This window comes from Marmota flaviventris, chromosome 12 (genome assembly GCF_047511675.1).
Source record: "Marmota flaviventris isolate mMarFla1 chromosome 12, mMarFla1.hap1, whole genome shotgun sequence".
NCBI classification, from domain to species: domain Eukaryota; kingdom Metazoa; phylum Chordata; class Mammalia; order Rodentia; family Sciuridae; genus Marmota; species Marmota flaviventris.
The window spans coordinates 9,705,199-9,720,576 of NC_092509.1; positions in this window are offsets into that span (position 1 = coordinate 9,705,199).

Genomic DNA, 15,378 nt, shown 5'->3' on the forward strand with positions numbered 1-15,378 from the left:
GAAGACCGGAGCCTTCTACTTCTTGACCTGTGCACCTCAGCCTTCATGAAGCTGTTCCAACTGGCATTATTTACACAGTGAGGTAAATTACTCAAAGTATATTACTAAGAGAGATGCCAGGGAAATAAAGAGAGATGCCAAGGAAATACTTAATATGAAATAAGACTTGAAGAAGAAAATGGCATTTAACAAGCTCTTCTAGCTTCATGTCTAAACCAAGGACAAGAGATTACTTTTGCTCCGCATCCACTTCCAGGCCCAAGTCTAAATGGTTCCCCTGTTACTGGGCCCAAACTCCAGCCACTCCAGAATATCCTTACAGATCCCTGAGCACCTTCTCCCGGGCCTGGGGGAATAACACAGCACCAACCCATTCTAGGCCTGAGGCCTATTGGGGGATTCTGTTAAGTCAGCTCCTGAGAGCCAAGGGGAATCCCCTGGTATGCAGGGATAAACAGATGTGTTCAGAGCACCCCATCCTTCAGGTTCTACCTGATGTTTTGTTTGTTTGTTTGGTGGGGGGCGGGGGGATTGGGGGATTAAACTCAGGGACACTAAACCCTAAACCACATAGCTACATCCCCAGCCATTTTTGTTTATTTTTTTTAACTTTTGAGACAGGTCTTGCTAAGTTGCTTAGGTTCTCACTAAGTTCAGAAGGCTGGCTTTGTACTTGTTATCCTCCTGCTTCAACCTTCTGAGCTGCTCAGAGTACAGATATATGCCACCTTGCCAGGTACAGCCTGGTATTTTGAGAGAACAGCTCCTGCTCTGATTTGTAAATGTTCCCATGCCACAGGTCCTTCATTTGTACCCTATGGATAATCTCTTTCACTAGGTAAGTCTTCCAACACAATGTTCCCTCACTTCTGCTCCCTGACTTCCTCCCTTTCTTTGGTCATTCTGTTTGCAAAAAACTAAAGTAAAATAAAAACCTACCAGGCCTTCCCCACCAGATGCTTTGCAAAGTAAGAATTTTAACTCAGGAATTCAAAAGCTGACTCTTCATTCACTCTGCTGTGTCAACATCTGCCCACCTGGAGCTTTATGCAGAATGAGCCCTCCTTGGAGAATAGTCCATTCCTTCCAACTTCAGGCAGTGCTGGGTTTTCCTTCTCTTCAGCTCTGGCCCTGAAAGGTCATCAGTGACAGGGGTGGAAACTTCAAAAATGTGACATCCAATCTACTAGGACTCACCTGCACAACCTGAGAGTGTGCTGATGGGCCCAGATGGTCATGTGCACTCACATGAAGCCAGAGTCCACAATGCAACTCCAAGGCAGCATGACATCTGAGAAGAAACTCCAGAACATGTCCATAGGATAACAAGCCTGGGCCTCATCCACAGTCCCGTGGTGAGCAATCCAATTGGCCATGACCATCTTTCCTCCAAAGCTCTTCCTTCATCCTACTCTCCTGTGCCCACCCTCCTCTGGCTCCACTTTGAAGCCTGGGTTTTTAGTAAAGATCTTGATTTCTGCCTCCCAGCAATCTTTCCTGAGACTCAGTCCTGTTGGTTTAGATTCCCACCTTAACCCAACAAACAGCAAGCCAGCTTAACTTACTCCAGATGATTCTTGTCACACACACAAAAAAAAATTAATGAACACATTAAGATATACAAGTATTTATTGTGCAAAACCAAGTATTCTTTTAGATACAGCTGATAAAACAGGACACAGAACAATAGAACTTTGCTCTTTGGAAGTTTCTATTCTGTATCATACTATGCAATGAGTTTGTGGTGGTCAACTGGGATCAGGGAATCAAGACAGAATCATGCATGATTGTGTGTGAGTTGGAAACACCCAACTTCCCTGGAAAGGTGACCAGAGACACACAGGAGGAGTCCAGCCACTTAGACAAACAGAATCGACAACCACAGAGGCAGCCTGGGAACCCACATGTCCACAGTGGAGCATGTGAGGCCTAGGGAAGATCACACAGATCTAGATATCAATGTCAAGATGGTGGGGTTTATTCTGAGCAATGGCTACCTGCATTAGTTTCCTAAGTGGCAATTTGAAGGAAAGTACCACAATTTGGGGTGGCTGAAAAGCAGTAAATTGCATCCAAAAGAAGGATTGACATCTCCTCTCCTGAAATCCTCTGTACTCCTTCTCCATATATTTAGCAACAGTGATGAGATGATTATGAGTGGGGAGGTTGCATGGCAGATGCAGAAGCACCCACCATTGTTGCAGTCATGCCCATCCCTGCCCAATGGCTCACCTCTTCCTTCCCTGAACACATTATTATGAAAATGATGCCATAGAACACTGAGGACACCCATGCCTTCTCAAAAGTGATTTCTCCAACCATTGCTACTCACCCTGTCCACAACCCTCAGGAAGGGATTCCTCTGGGCCAAGGTCACCAGCTAAAAGTCATGTCTACACTGGCTCAAGGGGAGAGACTCCATCCATATCAGATCAGTACAGTAAGTCTGTCTGTACTAGGTCAAAGCAAGTAATGCCCTATACTGGCTCAAGGTCAGTGACCAACTACACATATTCAAGGTGAGTGAGTCTCATCTATTCTGACTAAAGGCCAGTGATTATCCACACTGCAGAGGGAGGCACAGTGGTCCAGGCCTTAGAGCAGATGGCTGGTGGGCCCCTGCCCTCACTCTGAGGCCCCACCTTTCTTTTAATCAGCCTACATTTAAATCTAAATATTATTGGAACAATAATTTTATGACACAATTTGTCTGCAACAAGTTTGTTAAGAAACATCTCAGGAGAATGGGGGAAAGGACAGAGGAACAGGGCAGGATGAAGTGTCCCAGGCAGAAAGTCTCTGACATCTTACACAGGTGGGGACAGAGGAGACTCAGGCTGTCCACTGGCATTGTCTGACTCAGCTCTCTACTCCCCTGAAGCCACATTGTTTATGGATCTGGCATGTTTCTTCTCTGTTATTAAAGCCACTTTATTGCTGACATGTGGCATGTAGCTGCACAGTCATTGGACACAGGTAGTGATACTCTTCCTCACCCACTTCTAGCCATGTTGCCAGGGCCTTGCCTTGTGGATGTGGTCATTGGGCCTCCTTGGGCAACTGATGCTCACAGGGCAAGAGGAAGGTGCAAGGCAGGCTCCCTGGTGCTCCTCTGTGAGAGGACAGGGACATCAGAAAGATCCTTGGGGCATGGGTAAGACATAATCCTTGGAGGAATAGGCTTCCAATGGCCAGGACAGAAAAGCATCAGAAGTGCCTGCCTGCCTGCCATTCCTTTCCACTTCCTGCCTGCAGGGATCCCCACTCTCAGCAGTGCCTCCCAGTCTGACTCTGGGTTCCATCCTTCCAGATTTTGGTAGGTGACCCAGAACAGATAGCACCCTACCCCGTGGCCTTTCTGATGCTTCATTATCAGGTGTGTAGCCATCTTTGCATCAAACTTTCTTTTGGCCAGAGACATCCAGGATTGGCATGGATCAAAACCCATATCAAACAGGATTGTAATGATTGTGGGGTCTGGGTGTTTGGTAAGTGCCTCACTACAGTCACAGGGTATATACTGCTCACCTTGCTTCAGCCATGACTGCTATAAGATTTACTTGACTGTGGGCCTCTTCTTGGGGTTCACAGTCAGTATTTTATGGATGAGCCTTCATGTTTTGATGGAAACAGAGTGAAGAATGTGGTATCTTCATGAACGATCCTCATCAGTACTTTCTGAGTGGTGTTCGCCATAAATGGGCAGCTCCCTGTCAACATAAAATACAGAAGGACACCCAGGCTCCAGATGTCCACTGGGGGCCCTCATACTCTTGCCACAGGACAAGTTCAGGGGCAAGGTATATAAGAGTACCCCAGAAATTGTCCAGCTTCTGCCCAGCCATGAACCTGATGCTGAGACCAAAGTTGATGAGTTTGATATTGCCTCTAGCATCCACCATGATGTTCTCTGGCTTCAGGTCTTGGTGTATGACACCCTTCTCATGGCAGTAGCCCATGGCACACACTATCTGCCTAAAGAATCTCCAGGTCTCCTGCTCCTGCATGCCACTGCATGTAATATACTGAAGTAGCTGTTCCCCACCTTCATGCTCCATCATGATGTAGATATTTTTGAGGGTCCTAATAACCTGAAATATCTGAATCACATTGGGGTGCTCCAGGGTCTTTGACATACATGGTTCAGAGAGGACTGGGATATTCTGCACTATCATCTTCAGGACCTCTGCCTTGGTGAGGTAATGGTAGGCTAGGTTTACCTGGCCAAACTCACCAAGCCCAATGCATGTGCACCTGAAGGACACAGAGTGTCCAAACACCACCCACCCAGGGCCCAGGGTGGGAATGGCCCATGGAGTTCCCAGCCCTGCAATAGTTGAGTGTGTGACTCAAGATACCAATCCCAATGTACTTTCCAACTCACAGAACTTAAGTCCTGGGTGGAAGTTATCATCCTAGTCCCCAGCACACCATGGAAATGAGGCAGTTTTGAGGAGGCTACAGAGACCAGATCAAGGCTGGTAGTTCAGACCCCAGCCAGCCATAGCCTTCATCAGAAACCAGGTACTTGGGTAGGGAAAGTGAGAGGGAGGCCAGGCTGTGAGGGCTTCACACCATGCTCTGAATCTGAAGTATGTTCTCTGAGCATCTGTTCAGGTTTATGATGCAAAAGAAGGACCAGTGGAAGGCAAGTCCACCTGCACAGCTTGGAAGTCCCTGGGGTGACCAGCAGATGCACACAGAGTAGGAGGAGGAGTAGAGATTTCTGCAGGGTTCACAGAGTAAGCCAAATACAGGCAATAGACCAGAGCATGGGTGATCCCTGTCCTGTAGGACATGAGACTATGGGAAATAATAAGACAGACACCAGGACACAGCCTGTGTCCCCCTGGCCTACCTTCAGAGGTGTACCTGCCTCATTCCCATAACCCCTTCCTCCCAGCAGAATTTCCAACCCAATAACATATAAGGCATCCATCCATCAAATCTGAATTTCAAATAAACCAAGAATATTTCAGGGACAAGTGTGCCCCCATGCAATGTTTGGGTGTCATGGATTCCATATGGCAAGCCTACTCTTAGGGCAGTCTGAGGGAGAATCTTGGAGGTTCAAAAGAGGCCAACAGGACAACCAAAAGTTCACTTGGCATTTTGGATATCCCCAAACCTATCAGAATTCTCATGTGACTCTAACCATAACTCCACCCAACAGTCTAGTTGGGGGCAGCCTCAAGTCTAGGCCCCTCTTCTGGGTATTGATTCTGCCTAGGGTTGAAAGTGTGCTGCTGAGGGTGCCTGGTGATTTACTGTGACTGAAGGAGTAGCTTCCCAGTTCCTAGCCTCTGCTTCTAATCCCCTCATCTTCAATCCATCTTCTTCTGTCTTTAGATCTAGTAGGAAGTGATGGGAAATTGGTGGAAGATAGTCCCTACTAATGTTGTGAAACAATGCATAGATGATAACACACAGTACAGAATTTACTCTGCAGAAGTCTGTCCAAACTATCTCTTTTCAGAACTGACCCCAGAAGGGTATTTTACTACAAATACTAGTGTTTCTCTCCTGTGCTGGGTCTAGAGAAGTGTTTCATGCCAAGCAAGTGTGCCTGCTATCCCAGGGCCACTCATTCTAAGCAGCACAGGGCAGCTTCAGGCTTTATCCCCAGAAGATTGCAGATACCACTAATGGTGGTAGCCCATGGCAGTCCTTCACCACCTGCCTCCTGGGCATCCTGTATGTTGGATACATGATGATCTGCTTTTTTGCCACCACTGGAGTCTACTCCCTGATGTATGGGAAAATCTCCCAATACACAGGCAGGATAGCCATCTACATTCTTGCAGTGAAAAGAGGGGGCCAGATTACAGTGTGTGTGAGGACTGACTACATAGGTGCCAAGAAGCCCTGTAGGAACACTTTACCAGGGGCCTTAAGCTTACCCTAATGAGAGGTTCTTCTACAGTCACTGTCTGGATCCCTCAGTGCAGAAGCCTCCTGGGGTCCAGACAAGATAGCCCACAGCCCTCCAGGCTAAGACAGCTGAGCACCAGGGTAGCAGGTTCACCCAGCAGGTGTGGCACCCAGAGTGTTAACTTAGAGTAGGACACACACTACACCAGCTTACAGAGTAGAACAGCAATCTGTTCACATTGTGTAAAATGGCTAGGCAAGAAGCAGAGAAGTAAATGTATCTCCTCTACTGGGGGTTCTGAGTGCCCCTGGCCACTTCCTGTCCTAGCTTCCTCCCTCTGACCAAGATGCAGCAACCCACCTCTCCTGGATCATGGCCCTCCTACTATGGCACCCATGCTCCTCCCAGATTGCAGTGTTCTTCCTGCTCTCTGGCCTGTGGGGCATGGAGTATACTGTGTGGCAGATGCAGAACAATGGTGAGTGCCCAGATTCTAAACCTTTGTCTCCCTGGCTATCCACCTTGACAAGTGAGCAGGCAGCCACTGGTGTAGTTCAGACCCCAGCCAGCCATAGCCTTCATCAGAAACCAGGTGCTTGGGTAGGGAAAGTGAGAGGGAGGCCAGGCTGTGAGGGCTTCACACCATGCTCTGGATCTGAAGTATGTTCTCTGAGCATCTGTTCAGGTTCATGATGCAAAAGGACCAGTGGAAGGCAAGTCCACCTGCATAGCTTGGCAGTCCCTGGGGTGACCAGCAGATGCACACAGAGTAGGAGGAGGAGGAGAGATTTCTGCAGGGTTCACAGAGTAAACCAAATACAGGCAATAGACCAGAGCATGGGTGATCCCTGTCCTGTAGGACATGAGGCTATGGAAATAGTAAGACAGACACCAGTGGGCCCCCACATGGTACAGTTGTGAGTCATTACCAGAATACTAAGGAGAGGCAACAGGGTCCAGGTATAGTCCTTGACAAAGCCACCCACAGGGACCCTTGAGCCACTTGAGGACTGGTAGCTGGGAGGAAGTAGAATACCCCATGAGGATGTAAGGCCACAGGCCAAAGTCCTCATCTAATAAAGTGGCAGGACCAAGGATGGGGTATCCCATCAGCAGTGAGAGGTAGGCATATAAACAAGCTGCCATCCCCATAACTGTGGAGAGAGGCCCTGGCCCAGGCACTGATGCTAGCAAGGCTCCAAGGGAATCAGCAGTGAGGGGCAGTAGAGGAGGTCTCTGTCCTGTTTTGTTGGCTGTGCTTTTGGCAAGAGAGAGGCTAATAAGTTTTAAGGGAGGGCACTCGGGAGAGCAGGCAGTAGGGTGTTGTGTGGTGGCTTGGGTAGGAGCAGGTGTGTGCTTCTGGGTCATGGTGGAAAAGGGCCAGGAAGCTTCTGCCCCTCACAGGCACAACCCTGACCATAATTCCTACCCTAACCCTAATGCTTACCATATAATTTTGGTTTCCCCATCTTGACCTTGAAGAGGGGCTAGGCTTTAGTATGGCTGACATTGAGAAGTGAGGATGACATTGAAGGCAGGCCTCTTTCTTCCATCCAGGGATAGCTGGCCACATCTGCTGAATTCTTAACTGTACTCTTCTGGACCAGGTTGGAGAGATCCAAGACCTGATTTGTCTGAATGTGAACTTGACCTAAAACAATTAAGCCACTTTTCCACAGAAATTGTGAATATTTTACCTGAGTGTCATACCAGCCTTGTACTGAGACATTTGTATACCCTACTGATGGGATTAAAATGGGTTCTGAGCATTGAAGTAACTACCCTGGGCCACATGCTGGCACACAGCACACCTGGAGTCCTGAGCACAATCCCAGCCCTGACTCCCAGCTACTCCACCACACTTCACCATCTCCAAGACAAGGAAGGAGGGATCTCAGTCCTTGACAGGGACAGTGTTCTCTGGGGCAGATATTGCTTCCCAGGAGCAGCTGAAGGGTGAGAACCAGGGTGAGGGGCATTCACCCAGCTACACCTAATCCTCATCCTTGCCTGGACCAATACCTGTCTCACTCCCTCTGAGCTCCAATCATAAGAACCCTGGCCTGGGATGGATTTGACGCCTGGCTGCACACTCCCCAGACAATAGAGTCTGAGTTCTTACCCAAGAGCATTTTCTAACTTCAAACTTACTTTGCAACCTCCTAGGCACCAGAAGTGGCTTTGGTCAGATCCCTCAAGTGTGTCCTGGATCATCCAAGATTAAAATATAACTTCTTTTCTGCCAAGACTATCTGCTGTCCAATTTGACTGGTCATCCATGAAGGCCAGACCAGAAGTCGCCCTTTCTAAACCAGGCAAGGGGTGGTTAGAGGCTGTTGGCATCATTCAGCCTTACCAATCTCCCAGGAAAAGAAGAGATGGAGGCCAGCTCTACTGGTTCACTGAAGCTACTAGGAACCCAATTGGACAAATGGGCACATGGTGCTCTTTCAGAAAGTTTCCTTGTACCTTCAGATCTGGTCCAAAGCTGCACAGAGCACAACAGTGAAACCAGAACTTGGCACAGGACTCTGAACATGGTAGGTGTTTTGCAAGGTCCAGAGACTCTTGGGACACTTGAAGGTTTACTTATGCAGCTAAAAGTCAGTCTTCACTCTATTTCTCTCATTTGTGCTGCTGCTATTCATGGCAGCAAAGAAGAGAGAATCAGCTTTTCCTTCTCTGCTTCTTCACTGTATTTCCATTCCTCTCAGCCTTCTTTTTCTACTCAGGATCTCAATTGTGTTCAACCAGGTAGGCCAGAACATGTGCTCACTGGACCCACCAACCTCAGTGTCAGGAATCATTGATACCCAAGGCATCCACACGTACCTCTTCCTAATTTTGGAAGGTCTAAATTATCTTCTACTTTGTTCATCCTGATCCCACGCAGAAATTTATCTTCACAGGTTTGACTTGCAGCCTCTTGAACATGATTTGATGTTTCTTCTGCCACCAACAGTGGTTAACTTCTCACCTGAAGACACATGCAAAACCCTGGGAGGTTAGCAGTTCAAGAATTGGAATAATCCCACTGGGCATGGTAGTGCACACCTGTAATCCCAGTGGCTCAGGAGGCTGAGATAGGAGAATCTTGAGTTCAAAGCCAGCCTCAGAAAAAAAGTGAGGCACTAAGTAACTCAGTGAGATCTTGTCTCTAAATAAAATATAAAAGATGGCTGGGGATGTGACTTAGTGGTTAAGCACCCCTGGGTTCAATCCCTGGTACCACAAAAATAAAAAATAAAAAAAGAATTGGAAGAATCCTTTTTTCCCAACACCACTAAAACCAAGAGCTACAGCCTGAGGCACAAAAATTTATTTAGCTAGCATCAAGAGGAAGCCCATACATCCTGTGGTACCTGTGCAAGCTGAGGCTAGTACATGGGAGGATGGCAGGTTCCAGTGATCCTGGGCAGCCTCACAAGACTCTGTTTCATAAAGGGCTCAATCTGGTCCAGGCCCCTTGGTGGCTGGTGCAGGGTGGTGACCCTTTGTAAACTTGTGCACACAGTGCTGTAAGTGGTATAGAGCATGCAAGCCTCAGCCCTGGTGGCTATTCACAGGACCACTCTGCTTTCGATGTGTAAAGTCACAGAGAAACATGAGTGGATAACCGAAAATGGCTTTGGAACAGTGGAAATCAGCAGTTTGCACAGGTAGCTCTGGGAGATGTTATTTACTGTAGTTTATGTGCAGTTGAGACAAAATCAAAAAAATAAGATTAGTTTGGTGCTTTGGAAAGTGTGAATGCTGCCAGTGAACACCATTCTCCTCTATCAGGAGAAATAACTGAAATTAGTGAGATACTTGAAAAAAACTAGGGCTTGTAAACAAACCTTGTTATGGAGATGGCTGGCTGAGGAAGATGACAAGTGACCTTTCAGAACTAGATGACTTAATGAGTGAAGAGGCATTTGAGAAATATGTGAAATCTATTGAAGAATAAAAATAGCACCCTAAATAAACTCATGTAAAATAGCTTCAGTACAGCTATCATAAGTTAGTTGGGAAGAGAATATTTAAAAAGAAACAACTCTCAACACTGCTACTGGGGAAGATACTCCCTTAACTTCCCAAGAATTGCAGATAAATACAACAATATGCATCCTTTTTACAATTCCTTATGATTTTATAGTAGGCTTTAGGCTCTGGTATTCAGAATTCATGACATTGGTCTATGGTTAAAACTACTTCTAAAATTATGTAATCCAAGGACAATCTTGTTATAAGACTTTATAGTATTGTAACTTTTTTACAACCATCCCTAGGTTGGGGTCAAAATACTTAATAATCTTCCCTTTGAAAAAAATTTGGGAGTGGAAAAAATTGTTTGTCATACAGTGTCATAAGAACAATACTGTCCTAATTTTATAATAGGCTGCATTTGCTGGTATTGTTTTTATATACTGAAGCAACAGATTTGCAGCAAAATAAGAACAAATAAAATATTCAATTTCAAAAAACAAAAAGCAAAAAGAGGCTGGGGCTGAGAGGCAGCAAGCTCCTTGTTTTCACCCTTATTCCATTCTTTCTTTTTTCTTTCTTTCTTCCTCTCTTTTTGGTGGGGGGTAGTACCAGGGATTGAACTCAGAGGCACTCAACCACTGAGCCCCAACCCCAGCCCTTTTTTGTATTTTATTTACAGACAGGGTCTCACTGAGTTGCTTAGTGCCTCTCTGTTGCTGAGGCTGATTTTGAACTCACAATCCCCCTACCTCAGTCTCCCAAGCCACTGGGATTACAGGCATGCACCACTGCATCCAGCCCATTCTTTCCTTTCTTGAAAGGCGGAAGAGATAAACTTGACTTTTCCTTCTCTTTTATGTTCTTTCTCTTCCTTCTTCCATGACTTTTAATTCCTCTCAGTCCTTCCTTTTCTCCACAGTGTACCAGCTGTGTTCCCCAAGGGTGAGTCAGAACACCTGCACTAAGGTCAAACCCCAACCTCGGCTTCTGGAATCATGGGTACCACAGACAACCACATCTACCTTTTTCTGATTTGGGAGGTCTAAATTATCTTCCAAGTTGTTCCTCCATATCCCATAAGAATCTTCTCTTTGAATTTTTGACTGTCCACTTGAACATGTTTTGATGTTTCTTCCAACACCAACCAGAGTAAACATCTCAGCTAGAAAACAATTTTGTGTTACTAGCTTCCCATACATGTTCTTGTTCTGACTGATTTTGTTTCTTTGGTTGTCACTCACTCCTTTGTTCATTCACTTATTTATATCACAGCCCTGGGAATACAATCTCACTCCAGGGAAAGCCTCCAGCGCCAGGAGGTGAGCAGTTTGAGCTACAGAAGGCTTTGTGTTCCCACAAATATAGCCCCAGGGAATATAGCCTGAGGCACAAAGAATTTGGTTTTCTTCCTTAAACAGGATGCAGACTTCTTTGATACCCATTTTAAAGAAACTTCCCAATGACTAGGGTAACTGAGATGGAATAAAATTATCCTGGGCAGCCTCATGAAACCCTATATCAAACTAAAATATAAAAGAGCCTGGAGCTGCAGGTACTGTGCCCCCTGAGTTCATTCCTCAGCTTCACAAATCATAAATTTATCTTGGCTTCTTTCCTTCCCTCTTACTACTCTCTCTTTTCTAGTTTCTGTATTTAATGCTGCCTTTATTCCAGGAAGAAAAAGAAAGTAGACATTCCCTTTTCTGTTGTCCATAACTTTCTGTTCCTCTCTCCCCTTCTTTTTCTCCTCAGTTTATCTGCTGTGTTGGCTGATAACAGGCCTGTAATTCCTGCACTCACATGATCACCAGCCTCAGCTTCTGAAAAAGCTAGTACTATAGGCTGCCACTCCTGTTGCTGGCACCCCAGCCTACCACACAAATATTTCTTCTGGCATCATCAGTAGTTAAATTCTCAACTAGCAAAAAAATTTACAGGTTACTAGCATCCCATAAAATTTTTTGCCTTATATTGTTTTCTGGTTATCATTCATTCATTCACTAATTTATACTGCAGTCCTTTGAATTCATTCCCAGGCATCACACATTCCAGGGAATGACTCTACCACTGAGCTCCATCCCCAGCCATGAGAGTTTAGTACCTCAAGATAGAGGAAACTCAATGTTCTCCAACAGCATGAAGCTTCCAGGAAGAAAGGCAGCATGAAAGAGACACTCAACTTTTCCTTCATGGTTTCTTCCATGACTTTCCATTCTTTTCAGCCTTTCCTTTTCTCCTTAGACTCCTGGCTGTGTTTCTCAAGCTAGACTTCTACATGTTCCCTCAAAACTTAGCTTCTAGAATTGTTGGTAACACAGCCTACCACCTATACCTGATTCTCATTATGGAAGGTTCAAATTATCTTCCAGTTTACTCATTCTGATCATGTCCAAACTTTCTCTTCACAGATTTGACTTATGTCCTCTTGAATACACTGTGATTCTTCTTCTGACACCAACCACAGTTAACCTGTTAGAATAAAATATTGCAAGTTACAAGTATCCCACAAACATTTTTTACTTTGCTTTATTTTTTTGGTTGCCATCCATTCATTTATTTATGTAGAATCCTGAGAATCTAATCCCAGGAATAACACATTCCACAGACAGGTCCTACGCCTGACCCCACTTCCCAATCCCTGGGAGGTTAGCACTTCGAGGTACACAAGATCCAGCATTCCCCTACAATGCTAAGCTCATGATAGACAACCAGAGACATGCTGGATTTGTTTATTCCACTTAAAGGTGAAGTCCAGATATCCGTGTTTGTACTTAAATAAATCTCCCTGAGACTAGGGAGTCTGAGGCTGAAGAATATGGGGTTGGAAGATTGAAAATACCCTGAGCAGCAATGCCAGAACCTGTTTCAAAATAAAACATCAAAGAGGCAGGGATTACAAAAGATCTTGAACCTCTATCAATCCTCAGATATGAAAAAAATTATTTTGTTCTCTCTTTTTATTCCCTCTTCCACCTATTCTTTCCTTAGTTCTCTCTTTTGTGCTACTCTTCTTTTCTGGAAGAAGGACAACATAAAAGAGGGAAACTAGACTTTTCTTCTCTGTTTCCTCTGTGACTTTTCATTCCTCTCAGCTATTCTTTTTCTCTTCATGGTCCAGCTTTTGGACCAGTACAACTGGCCAGTACAACAATGCTTGCATGATCCCCCAGCCTCTGCTTTTGGAATCACTGCTAACATAGGCTGCAACAACTACCCATTTTTAATTTTGGAAGATCAATTTTATATTCTAATTACTTTCATCCTAAGCATGCACAAAATTTATCTTCAAAGATTTAACTTGTGTTCACTTGAACTCCTTGTGATATTTCTTCTGACACCAAATGTTATTAAATTCTCCATTAAAAGGAAAAGTCATAGGCTACTAGCATCCCATAAATGTTTTTCTTTTGCCTGAATTGTTTTCCTTGGTTTTCATTCATTCAGTCACACATTTATATTACATCCCTCAGAACCCTGTCCCAGACATTGCACATGCCATGTAAGGCTCTACCAATAGGGCTCCATTTCCAGCCCCAGAAGTTAGCACTTCAAGGTAGAGAAGACTCTATTCTTGCACAAGGTTAAGTACAGAAAGGACAGTCTGAAGTACACAGAACTTATCTTGCTTGAAGAGAGGACCCTTTGCTACCATGTGCAACTTAAAATTAACTATGCAGTGACAGGGAAGTTAGGGATAAAGAATGAAAATGGGCTATATTCATCATGATCCTTGGCAACCTTGCAAGCATCTCATGAAAAATTTCCAGAAGAAAGGCAGTGAAAAGTGAGAAGCTCTACTCTTCCTTCTTTGTTTCTTCCATAAATTTCCAATCCTCTCAGTCAATTTTGCTCCATGGGGTCCCAGCTGTGTCCCCCAGGCTAGCCTCCTACACACATGCACCCACAAGGTTCCCGGCCTCAACTCCTACAATCACTGACAAGAGAATTATATACCTATTCACTTCTAATTATGGAAGAACTGAATTATCTCCTAATTTGTTGATTCTGACAACATGTATTTCTCTTCAAAATTTGATTTGTGACATCTAAAACACCTTTTGATGTTTATTCTGACATCAACCATTATTACAATTTTCTGCAAAACTTTGGGAGTTTAACAGCATCTCAAATCATTTTGTGATCTTTTTTTCTTCTCCCACCCACCCTCTTTTTCCTTACTTCTCTTTCCTGCTGCCCTTCTTCATGCAAAAAAAAATAAATTCAAACCCTAACAATACTAACCTTAAACCTTTAAACCTAACTCTAACTCATGCATAAACCCTAACTTAATACCATTCCCAACCTACTCCCAAATCTATCCCAAAATCTACCACTAACTCTAATCTTCTGACTCTAACTTTAACCCATAAATCTGACCCAAAACTCTAAACCTAAACCTAACCCTCAAATGCTTCCCCTAACCAAGCCCAACCCCTTCTCCACCTTAACCACTAATCCAACTCCTAACCCCAATCCTAATATCAACTGTAACACTACTTACCTGCAGATGGCAGGTGAGTATCTCCCACAGCTTAAGAGCTCAGGTACACAAGACAAATTTCTCTTCAGATGCCAGTTGAAAGCAACTGTGGCCCACTACTCCTGTCCAATGTGGACAACAATGAGAGTTTCCATGATCTCTTTCTCTGTTTGAGTCATTTGCTGAAATGGCTCAAGGCAGCCAGGAAAGCAGTGTACTTAGTATCACCATTTCATCATAAAGCATATCTTTCAAACATATCCCAAATAATATACTTCAACAGGCAGATGACAGCACACACACAGGAAAAGGTAAGTGGTAAAGAGCATGTAGTTTTCATGCCCTCTCCAGGAAGCACCCTCCCAGCACATTCAGTAACAGAGGGTCCTTAAATCCTGTCCTTTTGCTTTATCTAAATTCGTCATTCGGTAGCCATGATTCATTAAATCACTGCTCACTTGTAATCAGCTGAACGATCAACTCCTCAATACTCCCCCAAAGTATGGAAAGAATCAAGTTCCAACCGTCTAATTGTTAGACCAGGACTCAAGAAAAGACCACTGACTCCAATTAAAATCAAATTAAAGCAAGCTTATTATTTCGACCGGCCAGACTTCCTCTCCCTCCCAAAACGGCGGGAACAAGACAGCCCCCCAGCTTTCCTGAAGCCCAGCTTTATAGCCCAGAAAGTTACACAAAGAGGGGTTACAGATAACAGAACTCGGACAAGAATCACACTAATGGTAGTTTACATTTTTTTTGCTGGCCCCAACATCAGAATTTATGAGGACCATTAGAGCCTCAGAGAGGGTTGTTGTCTGGCCAGGGAAGGCCAGTATTTATGAGGTGTCACTAAGTTTCAGAGAGGGCTGCTATCTGGTCAGAGAGCCAGGCATGGGTGAGTTCAAGGCACGGGCAGGCATTTCAAGCAGGTTCAGAATTTGCAGTGATTTATAGTAAAGCCGAAATTATCTTTTCATGGTTTTGTGGGGAGATGCCCAATTTTAAGAAAAGATCAGGTTGGGTCTATCATTCCCCCCTTTTCTTATGTGTCCCT